The sequence below is a fragment of the Agelaius tricolor genome, unplaced genomic scaffold (assembly GCF_023055355.1).
Source record: "Agelaius tricolor isolate 1412-34295 unplaced genomic scaffold, bAgeTri1.0.p SCAF_6, whole genome shotgun sequence".
Lineage (NCBI taxonomy): Eukaryota > Metazoa > Chordata > Aves > Passeriformes > Icteridae > Agelaius > Agelaius tricolor.
This window is the reverse complement of record NW_027269266.1, coordinates 31173374-31194904: the sequence shown is the minus strand read 5'-3', so window position 1 is coordinate 31194904 and position 21531 is coordinate 31173374. Positions and strand designations below refer to the sequence as shown.

The 21531-nt window shown below is 41.1% G+C and overlaps 1 protein-coding gene across 1 annotated transcript in view; it reads left to right on the top strand.

Moving 5' to 3' along the window:
• The first annotated feature begins 3513 nt into the window (after positions 1–3513).
• NPVF (neuropeptide VF precursor) overlaps positions 3514–21531 on the top strand; it is a 133843-nt gene continuing 115825 nt past the window's right edge. Inside the window, exon 1 of the mRNA XM_071429212.1 lies at positions 3514–3547. The gene's annotated coding sequence lies outside the window, so the exon portion shown is untranslated. The remainder of the gene's footprint in view (positions 3548–21531) is intronic.

Here is a 21531-nt window from a genome sequence, read left to right as displayed (position 1 = left end):
AAAACTAGCTTTAATGAGAGCTACAGGGCACTTCCTAAAGTGACAGAAACAGGTATTTTCCTTCCTTCTGTGAAAATATTTTTTTCCTAATGTGATTTTAAATTACTGAATTTCTTTAGTGGCTTAAATTACTCTGCAATAAACAGTACATAATCTATATCTCACCTTAAAGGAGGGTTTCTATTCTCTTTCTTATAATCTAAATTATATATTTTTTTCTATTTTCAAAGTTATCAGTGGAAGAAATAAATGTCTTAGAGTATCTGAGTCAGACTGTCCTGATGAGAGATGCCCATCTTTCAGTGGCTTTATAAAAGACAATATTTCTCACCTGTAGTTCAGGCATAGGCTATAAATCCAAGGTGGTGGAATTACATATTTTGCAGGGGAATCACACTCTTTCCATTAGTATCCTGCTATAAAATCAGTAAGTTTTTCCCTGTGGGTTTTGTTGTGCCTAGGCAACCGCACGAGCAGCATGTGATAGATACAACCAGCTGACAAGAGGACATTGTGAGCTTGGCTAATTTGTTGAAGCACAGACACCCAGGACCATTTGAAATGTCCTGGGCAAAGCGGGATGTGCCCACAGAGCTGGCAGATACAGCACAGGACCTGAGGAAGAGCTGTGACCTTTTCAAAGATAGGTTTGATACCCCAGGAAAAATGGAAAAAGTTGCCCACATTGATGCTGAAGTTTGCATTAAACCGAAAGCCATCCCTGTCCCCTCCCCAGACACTCGCCACAGTCCCACGGGGCTGCAGGACACCTTGAAAACGAAGACCATGACAGCAGAGCTCACCAGCTCCAGCTCACGATGGCGTTCCTAACATCTGGACCTGTAACTGCAAGTGACTAGTGACAAGGAGGCAACGGCTAAGCATAATATCAACATTTTGTTAGCCGTGTTTGCAGAAGCAAGCGGCCCCCTTCACCTCTTGCCCTCGCTGCTGGAGCAGGAACTCCCCGGCGGAGGCAGCGGCCTGCGTGGAGCGGGGAAATGGCCTCGCCACAGGGGGATCGGCACCGGGCCCCCTTCCCGAGCTCCTGAGGGCAGCCCGGGGTCAGGCTCGGCTCCCCGGGCTCCCACTGCTTGTGTGGCTGCAGGCACGGCTTGGGAGGCGCCGAGGGATGCGAATTCCCCGTCCTGCCCTGGCATTCCCTGCTCCTGCTGTCACTGACCGCTGCTGAAGGTCACGGAGTGGCCGCGCTGCTTCTGAGCGGGGATTTTCTGTTGGTGTAGCTACATGCAGGAAATGTGATGCTTGGATGGAGCTATCCGTGCTATGCTCTCCCAAGCCATTATTAGGGATTAGGGATTGCTCCAGCATCGTGTCGTCCAAGCAGGAACTTTTTTTTTCTTTCTTTCTTTTTTTTTCTTTTTTTTTTTAATGCCTTCCCAGGAGGAATGTAGTGTCTGCTCACTTGTCCTATGCAGGGGAATTTCACAAAATTTCATTCTAGCTTATCCATGGCCGTGGCAAAAACAGCCATCTCCAAAGATGGTGATGTCCCTGCATTACCCTTAATGTTGATTTCTCAGGCTGCTAGAGGTTGAACTTTCAAAATCCAGTGCCAGAAGAGATATCCTTGCCTTGGCATGCACTGATCAGGCAGGAGAGGATGCAGGCATTACACGGGGGATGTTGTGCAGCTATTCAACTGCTACACGTGATGATGGAGTATGCTTGGTCATGCTCTTTATCCTGCCTTTCTCTTGGATAGACCACATTTGTGTGTGTGTGTGTGTGTGTGTATGTGTGTGTACAGGTAAACATTTGCTGGGTACATTTGGGGTTATGAAGATGAACTAGCATATAATAGGAATAACAAGAAAGTATAAAAACTTACTAATATTGTCCTTAACTTTCTTCAGTTAAAGTTTACACTTTCACCTTTCCTAGTCAGCCAAATTTCTGTGGTAATTAATGTACTGAAAAAACATTTGGGTTTGATGTAGTGCTGTGATTTTAGCCTTAATGCATAGTCTTGGCTTATCTAACTACTTGTCTGGGGTCTTGTGAATCTCTGCAGCAGATTGATGTCTCTTCAAAGCCATCTGGAAGAAGATCTACCCACTCTTTTTTTCCCCCTGCTCTTTTAATTGGGACTGCTGGCTGGCCCTGTGTGTCAGAGCAGTACAAAGGCTGAGAAAACAGAGAGGTCTTACACTGAGCCATTCGAAAGGGCAGCAGGAGACGTCATCCATTTTGTGTATAGATATGTTTAGATAGATGTGGTAAGCCATGAGAAGTGGGTGCCTTTGACAGGTTACTTTTCAAAGACTGCTGATTTGCAATGACCTCTGACTGCTCTGAAAACAGCTGAATTCTGCAGACTCTGGTAATCTGAGATAGAAACTGTTTTGAAGTCGGCTGGGTGTAAAGAGTCTATTGCTGCCCTGGGTCTCTCAATACCACAAGGAAAAGTAGAGCAGGGGGAAAAAAGGATGCTGTAGCTGGAAACTCCCTCATCTGATTTTGTGTTGGACAGCTTGTTCTGTTTGCAGGACAACACCTAGATGAAAATCATGCACTTTTATGCCCAGAAGCTGTCAGTCCCCTCAAAGCCAGCCATTGACTCTGGAATGTGTGTAAAAATACCTTGTTCCTCACTACATGATGCTTCCCTGTTCTGTGGGAGCCTCATATAAATGTATTTCAAATGCTCAGCATGTTATATACCATATTGTAGTCTCAGTTACATAAAATATAGACTGTATATGGAAAGGTAGGAATACCACTCTTTTATCTCTTTTCTCTTTTTTTTTTCTATGATATGGATTAAAATTATCAAGTTAGGATAATTCTTCCCAACCTATGCTGGGAGTCCATTACCTTTCTATCAGACACACAGAGGTTTGAAGTTCTATGTTTTAGGAAGTTAAAGTAGCCAAGTACCCATGTTAATTTTCTTACAGTATCTCTAACTCATCTGATTTAATAGAAGCCTGCATTTTTAAGCTTGAAGAATAGTTTTTCTAGAGCTACTACAGTATTTTTTGATGCTGAATCAATAATGACAGGAGACATCACTGTGGTTTTAAATGAGTGAGCTTTGCTCAGCACTTACAATGCCTTTTGTGCGGATGGCTGATTTCCTTCTTCATTTCTAAACCTTACTTTTTCAAAAAACCCCAAAACAAAACAAAACAAAACAAACAAAATAAAAATCTAGAAAAGTCAAATGTCCTTTTAAGCTCCAGGAATCAGAAGGCAAATGAAAGAAATGGATAATTATTTATGGGGCGGTTTTATGATTTTTCAAAGCCATCTCATAAGTTTGATTTTCATAATAGTGCATTCTGCTTGATTTGGATTGACACTCCCTCTGTATATTAATTTCATATGTTAATAGCTTTACAGAAATATGCTAAGTGCCTAAAAGCACCAGAGAAGGTTGCTAACAAAACACCATAAAAGGGTCTGAGATGATTAAAGCCCCCGTTTGCAAGCAGGAAAATTTCATCTCTGCAATTGTCTCTGTTGTAAAAAGATCTCCCTCCGGCCCCAACACTTTCTGTTCACATGCAGATCCCAAACTGAAGTAAGTCAATACAATCCCATTTGCTTTTTTCAGCTATTCTGAGCTTTGATTCTTGCATATATAATCCACATTTTAAAATACAGATAAGTGTTTTCTTCTGCTGTAAGTCTTAGCCATGTTTCCACAATACTTTGTTCTTAAGACAACTGAATTGAATCTAAAATCCTGGTTAAGCATATTGTTAATATTTTGGTCTCTTGTTAGTATAGAAATTATATCAGTATTAGATTTTGAACTGCTATGTTTAGAAAAAAAATCCCTACGTGGGAAATTTTGTTTGGTTTATATATGTTCACAGTTATTAATGCTGTCTTTTTGCACCTTAAATACAGATCCAATTTTAGCATTCTGCACATTTGTTATTGAGAATGTAGTTCAAATATCTGAGTAGATTTACAGTTGAACTGCCACAGTTCTTTATATAAATATGTACATAAATACACAGGCTGAATCCCATAAAAAAAAAAAAGAACTTTATTCATCCTGGTTTTTATACTAAAATTTAATTTTATAATTGTTAAAAACAAAATAAATTCATTACTGACCTTTTAAGGGTGATTTCTAAGCATATGGGGATCATCTACATTTTGAAAGCAGTTGTTTTTATGACCTGAAGAGCATACATGAAACACTGGGATTTGAGCTGCTTTCTGTAGAAAAAAAGAAAAAAGAAAAAAAAAAAGACCTGCTCCTTCTGGCTTATAAAATAATTCTCTTTTCTTGCAGTGATTTATCATATTATAAAAGTATCATCAACATGTAATGGTCACATTCTGCAGTGCATAACAAACATACATGCTTGTTGCTGCTGACTGAATGAACGTGTGCCTTCAGAACCACAATGTTCCACAGAAAGAAACATATGGAGATAGGCAGGACTTGTTAATTTGTTCTCAAAAGGATACAGATAAAAGCAGATGCTAAGGGGCAATAAATTGCATTTTTTTTTTACATTTTCTTCTGTAGTTTTTTTTGTTTTTTTTTTTCTGACTCTCCTACTTGACACAGAATTTCCTTTGGCATTATTTATTGCCAGCCATGTTGCTAGGCTGCCTGGGAGGGCAAAATGGAAAACTTTGTGAAGTGTACTTGGAGAGTGCTCTTTTAAAGCAGATGATTTGTGAGTAAGTCTTGGAGAGTTGGGAGTGTATTTTAGATGTGTTAGCTGTCTTGTAGTGGGCTTTTACACAGTGAATGAAAGACTCTGGAAAATGTTGCTTATATAGGGAACGTTTACCAAGATATTTTTGAGTTTCTCACCATTATGTAGGCTATACTCTTCTCAGCATAAAGTTAGAACTTCTGTTTCTCCACTTGTAGGATGTATAAAGGGAGAGTTATATTTTGGAAAATGAATGTAATTTTGGGTTTCCCTTTTCTAGGATTTTAATTATCAGAGAGCAACAACAGCACTCTTCAGAAAGCTAGATTTTCTTGAAGTGTCTCATGCCACACGCCAAAATGTAGGAGGCATTATAAACCATTAGTCACTTCTGAAAATTTTAGGGCTTGAATGACTGGCCTGGCATGTCCTTTGCCTTTTTAGAAAGGTTTTAATGGGAAATTTGCTTAATCTGAGTCTTGTATAAAACAGCAGCCACCAAACATATCCTAAAATATGTTCAGAAATCCTAAAAGCAAATAGTCATGATCTCACCTATAGGTTGAGTGTGTACATCTATTAAATATATTTCTGTATGGACTTTTTACACATGGGGACACGTGGAGGAAGAGCAACTACCAAATCTGTGATACCCCATGGGTGAGGGTAAGGAGTCAGCTGGAAAGGGCTGGGGGAGGGATGCCTGTGAGGATGGGGCATCACACTGCTGCCTGAACCAAGCACTTCTCCTCTTCCTCCTTTTCCTCCTACCACCCAGGCAGCAGCTACAGAGAGCAGGGATGAGGGAGGTGACAGGGGAAGCCTGGGATAGGGGACAGCAGGAAGACTGGAGGCAGGGACTATGCTCAGAAGCTCTCTCTGCAGCAATGAGCATGTAACCTGTGCAGAAATGCCACTGGGAGACTGAGCTGCCAGGTGGGCTGTGGCATGTGGGAGATGGCTTCTGTTGGTTCACCAAGTGTGCTGTACACCTTATGCACAGAGATTTGTCCATTACACTGGAGAGAATATGTTTCAGAATCAGACCTGTTCAGGAAAGATCCAAAGCAGCTCTACCATGCAATAAAAATTCGCTGCAAAACCCACTGTTTCCTTCATATGCTACCACACATTCCCATGAGGTGCTTCCTGCTGCCCCCCACTCTGTCAGACCACGGTGGGATCTGTCACAACAGGCTTGGGGGCCGTGGCACCATCAGCCATGGTGTGCACAGGGAGTGTTTATGGTTCCCACTTGCCTACGTAGTTGGATATTTTGGGGTTGAATTTTTATTATACTTTCCTTTGTCTTGAAGAGGTGTAATAAATACTGCTTTAACTCAGTGGTTTTTTGTCCTAGGGTTTTTCAACTTCACTTCACACTGTTCTTTCCTAAAAATAAGTCACTTCTAAATACATGATCAAGCATCCTTCCACATATGTGTCCACATGTGTTCCTGCACACACTACAACAAATTCCCCAGAGGGTAACCCAAACCAGGTCAGTAGTAGTTTTGCTACTGTCCTCAGTATCAGATGTTTTGGTTGTCAGGGCAGTGCCCCAGTTTTGTCAGCAGCCAGTTCACAGATTGAGCATGTTCTCAAAATACAGGCAGTGCAGTCCAACCCAACATGTCCATGCTGTTTGTACAGGTGAGAAGGCAGTGGGGAGGCTTTACACATGGCTAGGGAGGGAGAATGTTTCTATCTATTTGAGCTCTATTTTTAAAGTTGTTCATGAAAAAAAAGCACATGCAATGAAATATAGAAAATCCAATAGAACATCCAACTAGACATTCAGATGAATTGTGTTGAATGTGATGGGTACATAATATGTTACAATGTATTTGACTATCTGAAAATCTTACAGACCTCTAGAGGTAACCCATTCCAGGCTCCTGTTCAAAGCATCCAAATTAACTGAATATCATACCAATCATAGGAAAAAATTGTGGATCTATACTTACTGCAGACTTGTATATTTGGCCCAAGAATAGTCTTGACTAGAGTTCAGAAATTACTCTTTGAAGGAAATATTTCTAGCTTTGTTTTTTTTTTTTATTAACTAAGTGTGAATTACCCAAGTAAGTGTTGGAGCCAGCTGGTCCCATGGGAGATGGTGACACCAGAGGGTGTCCCTGACTTCCCAGGGAACAAACCAGAACAGGACAGGGATGGCTCAGTCTGAGTTGCTTTGACTGGCTTTATTTTCAGTGGGGAAAGAGAGGCACTTCCAAAGGGCAAATATGTCAAAAATGGGCACCTATGAGAGATGAGTTGTTTCTCTGCCCCTCTGGTGGCTGTAGAAGCCATTTAAATAAGGAGTTCAGAGGTGACGCTATCCTTCACATGGCTAAAGTTCAGGCTATGAATCGTGCCCTACTGTGTTCAAACAAATGTTGAAGAAACGTGTGCCTTTCTCAGTGCTGCTGGATGGAGAATGAGATAGTGGACTTCTGAGCAATTCTCCCAGAAATGTGCAAAGCTGCAAAAATCCAGAACCTATTTGGGAATCCTCAGCCATCAATAACACAGGCAATAGTGAAATAACAGCAGGACGTTTTACTTTTAAATGCTTCTCATAAAAATGAGGGGAGCAGATTGTTTATATTAACCTTTCTGGGAAATGCAATCAAATTGTCCTTGAAAAATGTTAAAGAAGAAAAACATAAGCGTGACTTTCAATAGCCCTTAACAATCTGTGAACCGGCCCATTGCTAACTGTCACACACAATGTACATTTTGTTTAGTGATTTCTGTTACACTGCCACTCTCTATGAAAATGTTTAAAAGAATAATTCAAGCTGCATGATCCCAGGTGCATAAACATGTGCTCCTCAAGCCAGCAGAGAAACTGCCGAGCCTAGCAGGATCGTCAGACCCACGGGTCAATTCAGGGACTAAGAAAATCATTTCCTATTTTCCTTTATGGATTTGGAGCATGCTGGGATCAGCCAGTCTTGAAAAATAGAAAGAAGCTGTGTCTTCTACAGCAAAAACAGAACTGGGAAATGAAAGATGCCTCCAACCCTGGCCAATTCTGTCAAAGCAGGATGGGGAAAATGTGTGGTTCCTGCTGTCTGAGGCTCCCGGCGGCTGTTCCTTCTGCACTGCCAGCTCTGCAGAGCCGTGCCCTGCCTTGCTGAGAGTGGCTGGAGGGGAAGCCTGGCCCTGCTCCAGCTGAGGTGGTTAATACCTCACACCAAGCTTCCTCAGCTGAGGTCTCTGTGACCTTGGCTCCCTGCTCAGCATATTTTTCAGGCACTTGAGTTGCTCTTCAGAGGCCTTCAAAGGTGCCTACCTTTCCACTGACTAAGCAAATAGGCTTAAGTGGGATTTCAAGCCTTAGAGTATGGCTCTGTGCCTCCGTGGGAACGTGGTTTTCCACAGACTGAAGCCCTTTGCTGTGTGCTCTCTTCTTTGGTGGGACAAGTTAGTGAGTAAACAGGTCCTATTTCCCCATGCATGTGAAGTCACAGACCAGTTTGTGGCCCCTAAAATAGCTCTAAATGCAACTATTAGTATTTGCCATGCTGCGTGATGTAGGATCCCTGAAATCCCTGATAATTTTCTCTTTTTTCCTCTTTTGAACATGGCTAAACTTCTTGCTCCTGGTCTACCAGGCTGAAGCATGGCAGACATTTGGAGTGGTCTCCTGGTGTTGGGTGGAAGCGAACCAGTTGTAGTGCTGTGATTTCAGCAAGCTTGGGCTGTCTTCAGGTTGTGGCAACCCCTTGGCCAGCCTGTGAGGGAGGTGGGATCATTCCAAGTAACCTTTTTCCTGAATGAAGAAGCTCAAGCAACCCTATGGGATGATGCTTGGGTTACCTACCTTTTTTCTCAAATAGAAGCACAAGGTCCCAGTTTGTCTCCTATTGCTGTCCCTGGATTGTGAAAGCTGAGTAGAGACCGTGATGAAAGAAACACGGTGTCACTGATCTGCTGTATAGTAAGGAAATGGAACAACTCTAAGTGCATGTGGTTTCAAATATGTTTATACCACTCAACTGCTTCTTTGACTTGCCCAACAATGGATTATCTCCAAGTATTCAGGATGTATAATCCATTGGATGAGGTTCAGCTTGTTAAAACACTCTCTGCACAAGATTGCTGAAGAGGCCTTTAGTAGTTACTTTCTGTTGTTACTCAGAGGCCATGATCACCACCGAGGAGACAAATGGATGGCATGGATGTCCTGCAGAAGTGCTGCCTCAGCATCAAGGACCTCAGCAATCCTAGAGTTTCTCCTCTGAATCTCTTTGTCTTCTGTTCTGCTTCCAGCTAGTTTCCCGTTACACTTTCTTTCCTGATATCAACCCCCATTTTGTTTGTTTTTGTTTGTTTGTAAACCAGTTGGTTACTCCCTAACTGGAGAAAATGAAATCACTTCTCAGTCTTGTTTTGGAGAGGTACCACAGGCTGAGCTACACAAGCCTTTCACTGAAGTATTGGTCTTCATAGTTTGTGTTAGGTCTTTTAGGCTATTTCTCATTAATATTCCAGTATGGCAACATCCTTTCCCTAAATGCAGTTCTCAAGCAGTATTCCACTAACAGCAAGTTAAGCTAAAAACAGGCACTTTTTATCTTGTTTAAGGACTGAACAATTAAATTTAGTACCTACCTCTTCTTTCAGGCTTAAATCTTGGTCCTGTCTGCAACAGCATCACAGGAAGAGCAAACACTGCTTTGTGAATGACAATCCTCTTTTCTTTTGCTGCTTGTCCCTCTTTCTTCCCTGTCAATCTCTAGCATTTCCCCTTCTGTTCTTGGTGGAAAAGTAGTTACATTGGAAGCGCTGGTGGGCTTGTCCAAGGATTCTTAATTCAGTATTTGCAGAGGTGTTAGTTAATTTTTTATGGTGTTAGGCATTTTCAAAAGTTAAGAATATATAAAGACCCTTCTCTGTAACAATGGCAGATGACAATTTTATTTTTCCTTTTAATACACTGTAAAATGTGTTTTAAAAGGCAGAGAAAAAGATGAAAAATCAGCAAAATACCATATGTTAATGATTACATTGAATACAATAGCAAAGATGGTTTAGAGGAGAGAAAATAAAGTGAAAAAAGAACACCTTATGAAATGCTTCAATTTCAAAAATTGCACAATGGAAAGGTGTTCAGTTTTTCTTTGATCCTAAGAGTTGTTATCCTATCTCCTTGCAGTTCAGCACCTAACAGCATGTCATCTCATAGGACACCAGACACCCTCTCAGGAGAAAGAAAGAAATGATGTGGTCTTTTATGGAAGCTTGCAGTACCAAGAAGGTCAGGGTACTGAAGGATTTCCTGTGTGTTGCACATGATCTATTCCAAGATAGACAAAATAGTTACTTGTATGAATTAACAGGATGTTTTTGATTTCCATAGTATCCATGCTTTTATGCTCTTGGAAGAATCAAACACTTCTTTAGCAGACTTAAGTACAGAAGCACACTAGCAGGGGTGAAATGAAATATGTTTGAAAAACTTGACCTAATAGAAAGCAGAAGAAGGAAGGTTTATCTGTTGTTTCTATTGTCCTCATCTGCTTTACACTGGCAGAGCATTAACATTGAAAACGCTGCTTGGAAAAGATTAAACATTTCCCAATGGAAATATCTGACTGTTAAGGGAAACATCCAAACCTGGAAATTTATTGCTTAAATTCTCCTGTCTGGAAACACTCAGGGCTGTGATAGGTGAAGTGCAGGGTGGGTACAGCTGTAGTATTCTCTAGCAACATGGTTCCCTGCTAGGCTGCATCTTCTATGGTGCAATGAGGAGGTTGAGGCAGATCACAGGATAGAAGATAGATAGATAGATAGATAGATAGATAGATAGATAGATAGATAGATAGACACAGCCAACATACAATGAACTCACCAAAGTACAAATGTTATGACAATCAGAGAAGCACTTCACCACAGAAACACTTCTTTGTTTGCCTGTTGACCAACATCTGATTTTTTTTTCAGTTTCAGTTAATCAACTGGCAAAATCCAGAAAGAGTAAATCACTTCTGCAAAATATTTATTTTTACTTGCACATCACATTTTCCTTTGCAAAGCTTCCAAAAATGTCATTTTGCAAGCATTTCTTTTCTTTGTGCTGATACATTTTTCTCCCTTCAGTAAAACAATACTGCTGGTGATCTGACTGGGTTGTGTTGTGACAAAAACTGATAGGACCCATAAATGTGGTTCCATTTCATTGTTCTGTTTGGTTCTTTGGTTGTTTTTCCCCCCAAAACCTAGAGTTTCCAAAGAACAGGGACAGTTTGAATCTGAGTTCGATTTGCTTCAACCTAGAAGCTTTGGATCTCGATCCCCATCTTCAATAAGAAAATAAATGAAAGAAGGAGTAACCGTTTTTGCAAATTAATACCTCCCTGACTGACATGGATTCAGTTCAGCATTCACAGTCTCCTTTCAGCTCTGGGGTGGACCACAAATGTCCAAATAGCCATAGCATCAGCAAAATGTTTTCTTAAAAGCAAAGAAAACACAGATGCTTGAGCATGAAGAAAACCATTCAATTTATCTTTGAAATAAAGAACTTTGTGACCCTGAAGGATATTTGAGTATTTGTTTTAAATCCTTAACAACTTGTTCTGCATGATTTAACAGTAATGGAAGCTCTATTTTGTGCACACCCTATTACAGCTATGCAAAGCAACCCTAACACTGTTAATATGCTTCAGCAATCATATTTTTCACAGAGTTTTACCACTGTTGACTACCTGTGAATTGAAGACTGTGGCCCTGACCCCTGGCAGCCCTCATACAGCTGTCACACATAACAGTCACCTGCCCTGAGATGCTTTTTGTGTGTGCCATTGAAAAAAATGAGTGGTGGGAGGTACATTAGAGTAATATGAACTCCATCTCCAAAGGATTAGCAACAATAATCACAACTTCCACGGTCAGTCCTTTACGATTTACATTGATTTGGATTTATCTTCTACCCGTATGCTCACTTTGGGATTTCTGGCTATGTTTTCAGGGGAAAAAAATCAGCAGAAAGGAAGCATTAAGTTTTTCTCTCACTCATTTAGGTCACAAAATGGAGCTTAGAGAGAAAAAATCAGTAGCTTTCAAATGCTATTACCTTGCTAATGACAGCTCTCATCGCATGACAGTTCTCAAACTGATAAGACATTCCAAACATCCACAGAAAAGTCAAAGAGGTTTTTTAGTGCCCCAGCTCTGTTTCTGCAGCTTGCACATGTTTTCAAACATAATTTCATGCCTGCTTTCTGACAGCTCATTAAACAAAGGCCTCTTGGTACATATAGTGCCCATCTTCCTGCTGAGATCGTAACATATTTATGGTGTTTGCAGATTGCTGGCTGTTTGCTCTTCTACTTCACAGTGTCCTGCCTGCCAAACGCTTATCAGTGGAGTGAAGGTGACAGTTTTCCCCATTTGTGTAGGTAGCAATGGTCTCGTGTTTGACCCTCAGAGGCAAGAAGCAATATGATTAGAAGAAGCTCCTGCAAGCAACAGATAAAAGCAATCACACAGGGAGAGAGACAGTGAGAAAGAGCTCGGGGGAGGAGGCTGATGTTGTGGAAGCTGATAGCTTGTATTCAGGGAGAGTGCTGGCAGTTAGTTAGCTAGACAGCTGGTAACATCCAGACCTTGTGGGATTTCAGCTTCAGACAAAGCAAACAAGGATTCAGGAGTGTTGAGAAGCTATCTGGAGCGGTGTACAAGGGCAATCAGAGCTACTCACTTCTAATTATCTGCCTCTTTCCTGCCATTAAACTATCATTATTATACATTCGAACCAATAAAGTTTAGTGAATTTTTCATCTTGTATTTTCTTTAAAAGCTGGTGCCAAATCCCTGCTTTCCTTCTGAACAGAACAGATGAAGACATCTTTAAGCCAGCCGTTACCATTCATCCATCTGTCCTTGGAGCGTGGCAGGGGACTGGGAGCAGGTTTCTGCTTGTACCAGCACCAGCAGCTGAAGTATCTGTTCCACTTCACTGGAGTAACAAAAGGGCTTACTGGGTTTTGTTTTAAAAAGAATTTTATTTTATTTTATTTTTTTTTTTTTTTACTTCTTGTCAAGCCTATCGCTTAGTCAGTATTAAAAGGAAACGCAGTAACAGCTCTGTTCAGCTGCCAAAACCTAATCAACACAAAGAAGTTTTCGAGTAGCTGTCAGACAGGATTATGATATTGATCCTAACTATGTGCATGTTCCAGGAAAAGGAGCATCTCTTTAACTAAAAGTCAGAGGGTGACAGGTAATGAAAGAAAAATATTTTACAGCTCGAAGGATGATTCTGTCTCACATTAGGAGATCTGCCTAATTACAGCTGAGAGAAAAAGCAGCACCTGTGCATGTTTGCTGATGTCTTACCTTGTACTCTGAGCCCCTCATCTCTTAAAAATAAGCAGGTACTGAGAGAGTCCCAGCATGAACATAAGGGTTTGAGAAACATCCATGCCATGAGGGAGTAATATGTGTGATTTAATGGGTAGCTCTCCCTCTTTGAGACAGTAGCGAATCAAAAATTTTAGGACTTTGTCAGGGAGAGTGACTTTGGGATCAGAGACAAACTCAAGGCTCTCTGAATTTCTGGTCATTAGTGATGATATAACATTATTTATGACACCAGTGAGATTGAATTCTGGGTCTTACCATCAAGTGGTGAGACAGGTAACAGTCTGGGTTTGAGTACAGATAAAATCAGATGGGTTTGGATTCATCAGGATAAATGCAAACTACAGAAGACATTTGAAGCAGGACAGGAAAATCATAGACTACAGGTCTACATGTTATCCCACTTGTCCAAAGTCTTAAGGTGGATAAGATGAATCCCATCTGCAAGGACTCCAAGTTCTATATTCCAACACAAGAAAGAAAGGAAGAGCCCTTACTTCTGAGGAGCCCACAGATAAACTAGGAAACTCGCAGAGAATCAAATTCCCTGTTTGTTTGTTTATCTGTCACCCATCATGGTTCAAAAGAGTAACACCAGTAGTCCAACAAGAGGTGCATTTGAGGGATAAAACATGGGTTTTGAGGGATAAATCCAAAATGAGCTAATATAGATTTAGCTTTAGTTGCTTTCAACTTTAGTTTAAATTTCTTGGGGCCTTTTTAATGCAATATAATTACCATTTTATGTACAGTGCAAAGAGCCCAAGAATGGAGCTTTGTGCAGTACTGCCATAGGCACTGTGAGTAACTGCAGTCCTTGAACACCCCCCCAGACACCCCACCTGTCTTGCCTCCCTACCCACCTGCATATCCCTCTCTGCCTGGGCTCTGACTCCTGTCACAGAGGGGTAGCCTTTTTTGCCTAGCAACTACCATGTGAGTGATAAGACATACTAATAACAAATAAATTATGCCCTAAATTACAACCCCCCTCAAGCCAGAGTGTAACTCAGGTCAGAATCTGCATTCAATCTTGTAGTCCTGGGTTTTCCAGATACTGCTTTTGGTCTCATGGGTCCCCAGGAAAGTCAGTTAGCCTCTCAGTGACTCATGTTCCCCATCTCTGGTGAAGCAATTATAGTTTCCACCTACTGTGCAAGAGATGGGAAGGATTTGTTTCTCAAGTATCACAGAGAGCCAGAAAGAATGTCCTGGAGAAGTGCTGTGATAGCAGTACTGTACAACGCTGTGCAAAAATCAGTGAAATGCTTTGGCTTGCAAGGAGTGTCAAAATTACATACTTGTTATTTAAGATGCACTATCTTACAGAATTTTCTGCACCTAAAGTCTAGCACACATCGCAACCCTCCTGTTTGTTTTTTTTTTGCAGGAACAAGATATATTTTAAATAACTGTCCCCGGATCCTTTGTAGACACTGTTGGTTGTCACAGAACTGTGGTAAAGAAAATATGTTATTTTAGTGTGTGTTTTTCCCTGTGTAATGAGCTACCACATCGGTCAATTTTGTTCTCTGTAATACATCAAAGCAATGGGAGTGCATTAAGAACCAAATGAGGGTCTTGGCCTCTCATCTTAGTTTTATCTCCCCCAATAATAATGAAGCTGGGTAACTTCCTAGAAAATAACAAATTGATATTAACAGCACTGGTTTGCCAGCTACTGTCATTGCTGATGGATAATCCTACAGCCTGAATGGGTTGTCCACATAGCTATTTGTCAGCACTGTCTGTGAGGAGCTCTGTGATAACACACTGTGCTAAATTCACTCTCGTGTCTACAAAGGAATAAAAAATGGCTCATTTGAGTCAATAGATGTCACACAGAGTAAACAACAACAAAACAAGGATCTGGTTATATTGCAACCTTGCCAAAAAGATACCCCCGATGCTGAATGGGTTGTTACTGATTTAGGCACCTGGAATCTGCGTACATGCTAGTAAGTTTAGTTCACTGTTGGTTTATTGTCTTTCTCTCATAAGAGTTAAATATGTTTACTGCTTGCATTAAATGCCTAAATTTCTATTATTGCTGGCAAAACTGACAATGAACATTCATCTCCTTGTAATCTTATTTATATCAAATGGCACATTTGCCGAGGTGCACACTTCTCTTAAAAAATAAAGAAGAGTTGAATTATGTTTAATGTCTGTGCTTCAGAGCTGATAACTGGGGCCTGTCTGGTGCATGGCTGATCAAAATGGACCACCTGCAACAGTGGAGCTGGGCAAAAACTCAGAGAGCTCTGCTTGCACGTAGCTGGGCACTCCTGATGCTGCACCTCTTGATATATGTTGTCCTGCCTTTAAAAAAACAAACCCTTTATGCTATAAGATATGTGCATTGAAACACTGAATTGTGCAGTGTTGGATGAAGGACAGCAGCAACCATGATGCACCATTTGTACTGTGGACAGCTGTAAACCTCTTGAAGCGCAGGGACATGTTGCTGCTTCTAATGAGAAACAGACAAGCCCAGCAGTGGCAGGGGAGGACACCCATTCCCTCTTCACATCACTCTTTCCTCTCAGTCAGCTGGTGAGTCTCTCTTCAGAAAAACAAGGAGTGGTTGTTTCAGCTGATGATGAAACTTCTGGAAGGCTCACTTAGAAATATTTGCAGGATAAACCTTCCTCATGTTTTCACCAACACTCTGGCATTGCAGAAACCTCATTGTGGAGAGAAAGGTCAAACGGGATGCTTTGTGCATAGCCAGGGAGGAAAGTGTGTCCTGCTTGTTTTGCAGGATGCTTCATTGCATGAGATTTCCACCTCAGGATGAAGAGCTGCCCTCCAACAGCCTAGTTATGGCATAATGCTGCCAAAGTCTTTCAGGTTGCTGATATTCAGTGCCCAATTTTTTAGTGCTAATACCTTAGTATCTCCTTTTCCCTGAGCATCTAGGGTAAGTTGTCTTCTGAAGAAGATAAAAGGAGACAGGTTTGTTAGGAGATCCCCAATGTGTGTTTAGTGGCCAAAGACAGTTTTCAGCCAGGCTATGGGAGTGAACACACACATACAAACTCCCTCACTTAACTGAGCCCACTGATTGACTCAGCTGCTCAGAAAACAAGCAACCCAGGACCAAGAATAGAGAAGTGAATGATCAGGCCAGGACTGAGATAGCATCTATATTTTCCCCCTAACTATTCCTACTTAGAAGTTCAAGTGTCACTGACACTATGTTCTGAAGCAGTTGTCATGTTGATTTTAATGCAGAATAAATGACCCAGGCTTTCAAGGGTGTTTTTAATGGAGGCTGGAATGACAGTAAATTGCTGCTTTAATAGCAAGTTGCTCAGCATTGCCTGAATAGTGTATTTGCTCCCAGAATTAGTCTGATTCAGATGTTGAGTAAAAGGGACACCACACATGGTTCATGGAGCCCAAAAAGGCTGTCACACTGTGTATCACAGTATCTTAATTGGAGAAGTTGGAGTGAAAGGCTGAAACTTGATCAGTTGTTGGATTAGGAGACTATGTGAGGAGAAACAAAGAAATGACCCAGAGTAAAATGGATACCTCAGTACTGGAAACGTTATAGCTTGACCACACACATTCTTTAATAATGCATTTCCAACATAAACAGAGCCACAGGCACTTGGCATATAAGACAGCTTCTCTTTTTTGCAGGTCATCAATATACCATGTTTACATTGTCAAGATGGTCTCAACAGTGTTAAATTATAAATTAGACTCAGTGCAAGTACAGATACTGATTTGTATACTTTAGCAACCAGAACATGGGCTAAGCAATTCATCCCTCTCAGGTACAGATTTTAATAGGAAGCTTGGGAAAACCTAGACTCTGAAAAAGTTTTGAAGCAAGTGTTTAAAGTGTTTTGTTCTAGATGGAGCATCACTTGGGAACAATTTCAGTTAAGCGCCATTTCGTAAAGATGTCCTTGGAGCAGCTTGCATCCAGCATAGAGTAAAATTGAAACTGTCTCTTAAGGACAATCATCTGCAGCACACAATATTGACACATCAAAATGCCAGTGACAGTGGTGGTGACAGGGGCAGGTTATTCCAGCATTTTAGATCAACGTACGCTGACAGTCTTCAAAATACCCAGGTGGAAAGCAAAGCAATTACTTTGGGAATGCAAAGGTACCAAAAACATCTGGAGAAAAGACAAATGTTTTCTATTTGTACAGTGACCTGTAGATGACAGCAGAAATCCCTTGGTCTCCCTCTCCAGAAAGCTGATTGAAAATTAAGTAACAGTATTTCCTGAAAACTTACTATAATGCTGATGGTGTGTTGCTACTTTGGAAAAAAACCAATAAATATTATGTTTATAGACTGATAATAATATGATTATATATTACATTATTTTGTAGTATTAAAAATTTCTAGGTGCTGACAGAACTGGCCTGAAGCAGTGGTATGCAGGTGGCAAATGCTGCATCTCTGACCTTCTGCTACCCCTTTGCTTTTTGATTATCTGATCCTATGACACACCAGAAATCTGCTCATCTCTGCTTCTTCAGTTCCTTGAGAAAATAAATTTGTTTTACTTTTTCCAGTGAAGGCAAGAGCTGTCTCACACCAAAGCCAAGAGCAGTGTAAGCCCCAGGGCAGAGGCAGATAGATGTGAACCATGACTTACATCTGCTCCAGATTCCCTCACAGATCACTTGCCCAGTCATATGCTTTCTGGGTGTTGAGCCATCAGTGTTTGAAGAGCAAGATAGGTTTTCTTTTTAAGACTGTCACTCTACATACATATACTTTTCATCTACTAAGATGGGACAGCAAATCCTAAATTTACAAGAGTTCTCTTAGGAAAACTTCTCTATGGAAGTTCAGAAAATATAGAGCCATAGAGCTTCAAAGTCAGAATAAAAGCTAGAAAAATCTACTACAAGCCCAGACATACTGCTTGGAGAGATCTTCTGGGGGCAAGGCTCTCTGGCAGATGGATGTTGAAATGACCATGGATTATTAATTCTTATTTTCATCCTTATAGGACAGAAGGTCCAGTCAGAATTGGGCTCCATTCTGTTATCTGATAGACACGCATTTGTTAAAGCACACCTCTGGTGCCAAGGTGACCACAGATATCTAATGGAACTTTTAATTCATTTATGCATTTTGCATCAAGGCAGCCCAATCAAAGGAGGCATAGGCTGATACAGGAGAGGAGTAGTTCACATCTGACCATTACCTTGAATTCCTAGGTTTTCTTATTCTGTTTCACTTGGTGGATCAGAAAATGTGAAGTCCCTGAAAGAACTTTTCTGCAATTCTGGTTTGAGGAATTTGTTGATCTATTTCAGATTTCAGCTTGCTTTATATATTTTCATAATATCCCCCCCCTCTTTTTTTTGTCAGAAAAAACAATGATAATTCAATTATAATGTTTTTGATGATACTTGAGATACAGTCCTTCTTTATCTCTTCCCCTCATCCAAACCAATAAACTAGCCAGGGAAATCTAAAGAATCTAAAGAAAGAAACCAATCCCCCTATTCTTCCTGTGACCACTATCATCTGTCTGACAGGGGCTTGGATCAGTTTTGTTTGCTTCTCTTTTATTTTACCCACAGCTGACACTAAAGCTGGTGGAAAGGGTATCTGGTGTGCACAGGAGACCAGGAACATTGAGCTGTTGGTGAGCATAATTTTGGACCCTGAGTTCACATGTACATTTTGGGGGTGGGGAAGTTGTGCTCAAATTCGCAATTGAGGCAATTGTAGTCCTTCTGCCTGTAAAGGCAGAGCTCAAAGGTGAAACTATTTTCCCCAGTGATGGTCTTTTCTGGCCTGGGAAGCTAATTTATCTACTTGTGGCTGATTTGGAGCAAGGGTAAGTGCCCTTGCAGGCAGTGTGAATAATCTAGGGGAGTTGGGCCCCACCTCAATTGACGTGCCAAACTAACATATTGGTACAGATATAGCCTTTATCATAGATCAGTGGAAATTTCACTTTAACTGTCTCAAATGGTTGCAACAATGCTGCTTTGCAGAGAATTATATCTCCTTAGTCCTTATGAAAATGTGGTTTAAATAATCCAAAAAATGTTTTAGAGATTAGTCTTCAAGCATGCAATTTTACCACCCAAACACAAAAGAAACAGATTTTTGGGCGCACAATGCTTGAGGAAAGCCAGACTACAATCCCTATGGAAAATTGGGCTCACAGTAACAAGGTGGGTGAGATCTCCCTGCTACTCAAATTGCTATTGATCCAGCTGGGAATTTGATCAAATGTGTTTGTCTTTATTACCAACTTAGCTAGTGGGTTGGATGGGGAGCTGATTTCATTTGCTGCCAGCCACACTGGGGCAAATCTTAGAGCCACTGAAATGCAAGTGAATTATACTTGTTTAAAACCTGTGGCCTTTCTGGAATTTAGCCTACTGAAAATTTCTTGTTATGCTTTGTAAGAGTCTAAACGAACATCCAATGAATATAGGGATTACTTTTGGCCCCCAGCTCAGTACATGCTACATTGAACAGCAACAAAACTTTTTATCCTGCCGTGAGAAGTAGTCAACTTCTTCCATGCAGAAAAAAAAACCCCAATACAATAACAGAATAATCCTGTGTTGTTATTTTCTAAACATAACTTTACAAACATTACAGTAAGATCAAAATTAGGAAACAAACTACAGCTGTAAGAGCTTTGGAGAAACCTGATGAAGGAAATCTGTTCCTACAAGGAAAAAAAAGAAAGTACAAAACTTACGAGTCTGCAAAGAACTTACTAAAAAGCAATGTGCAGCACTGACTGGGATCAAGGTCAGAGGCACTTCCCCTTATTATGGTTATTCAGATCTCCCTGAAAGGGAGATGGAAGCATGGGGCCAGCATCCCAGAGGGCAACAGCAGTCACAGTGTTGGAGCTCTAAGGATGGACCAATAACATTTCTTTTCTACTATGCAAAGGGGTCATTGGTGGTATTCCTGGACAGGTATTCCTATCCTATGTATATTCCTGTCCTATCCACTCTGAAACTTGATACAACAGACTCATGGAGCCAATAAGGTTGGAAAAGACCTCTGTGATCATTAAGTCCAATCTATATAGTTTGAACTCAGGAATTAGAGATCATCAGGCTCAGGGGTTGTGTTAGACCAGCAGACTGATGCACTTTCAAGAAGCTGAGCCCTGGAATCCTGTCATCAGCTGGGCTGTCCTGTGGTGACCAAGCCTGCTGCTTGTCTCATCTCCAGTTCCTGTAGCCTTTGCAAGTAGGACCTTGACTTTCAGCCTGGTGCAGTGATTTTCACTTTATGGCACCCTTTGAACCACCTTTCAGGTAAATCCATATGGTCCAAGTATTTCTTTACCTTCAATTTCTTTTTTCAGGCTTCTGACAATAGCTGTACAATGGAGAGAGAGCCTCAATATTCTTTTGCCTAGATCCACCTAAGTTTGACCCTCCTTTGCAGTTCTGACTTCCAGAGGCTTCCCAGAGAGTGCATTAGCCCTGTTCCCTTTGCAGTTGGGGAGGTCTCTGTGCACTCTCCCACCCAGCTGAGTGAGCTGCTCTCCAAATCCCTCCTGCCACCAACTCAAGGAACCAGAGGGTCTCCAGCTTCTTTAACTGCATATTAGTTATAGCTTCCATTGTAGAAATACAATGAGTTTGGCGTGAAATGCCAAAATAGAGCTGTTTATCACTCTATAAACCCTGGAGGGCCAAATGGTTTTGACACTCAGGCAGCAGGGTGATTACAAATCGAGCCTTTGGGCTGCAGCAGTCCCAGGGCTGCTGCTCTCTCTCAGCAATAGATCCTCTGCTGGCTCCCTGCTTGCCAGCTCATTGCAAGGCTCTTTTTACTGCCCATGTTAGTGCAGTGCATGGGCTCCAGCTTTGTGCTTGGCCTCTCCCCTGTGTCCCTCCATAAACCCTGGAAACAAGAGAAGAAAACAGCAGCAGGCAGTCGTACATCTGGCTGTCAGAGCCCAGAGTGGCATGCCATGAGAGAGCTGCTGTGCCATGGAGAGGGGTCTTGGGCTCGCACTTTTTTAAAGTGTGGCTTAGCACTTGAAATCCAAACATTTTTTCCTTAATACGACTTTTGTTTGTAAATCCAGCACAGAACTCTTTGATTCCATCTGTGAAGTTGAGCTTTGGCTTTCCTCCAAAAAACTTGGGCAGAGGGTAAGGTTTGGTCTTTTGACTCTTATGGCCAAAATTAACTAATTTTGCTCTTGAAATACGATATACACAACAAATAATTTAGCTACAAATACTTTTTTTTTCCTGAGTGCAAAACCAGTGTCTAATTTTCCCCAAATCACGTTTTATATTAAAGCAAAGTAGAATATCTGCTTTTTATCACAAGAAGGGGAAGAAAACCTTTCTCATAAAGTCCTGCACAGTCATTAAAATCAGGAAAGCAGTTCCTCTAGCAAATCTCCTTGTTCCTTCAGTTGTATTTCCTGTCACACTTATGCTATTTGTTTATGCATTAGGGTTTCCTGTTAAGCAAATGGCAAGTGGGTTAATGGAGAATTCTCAAATACTTC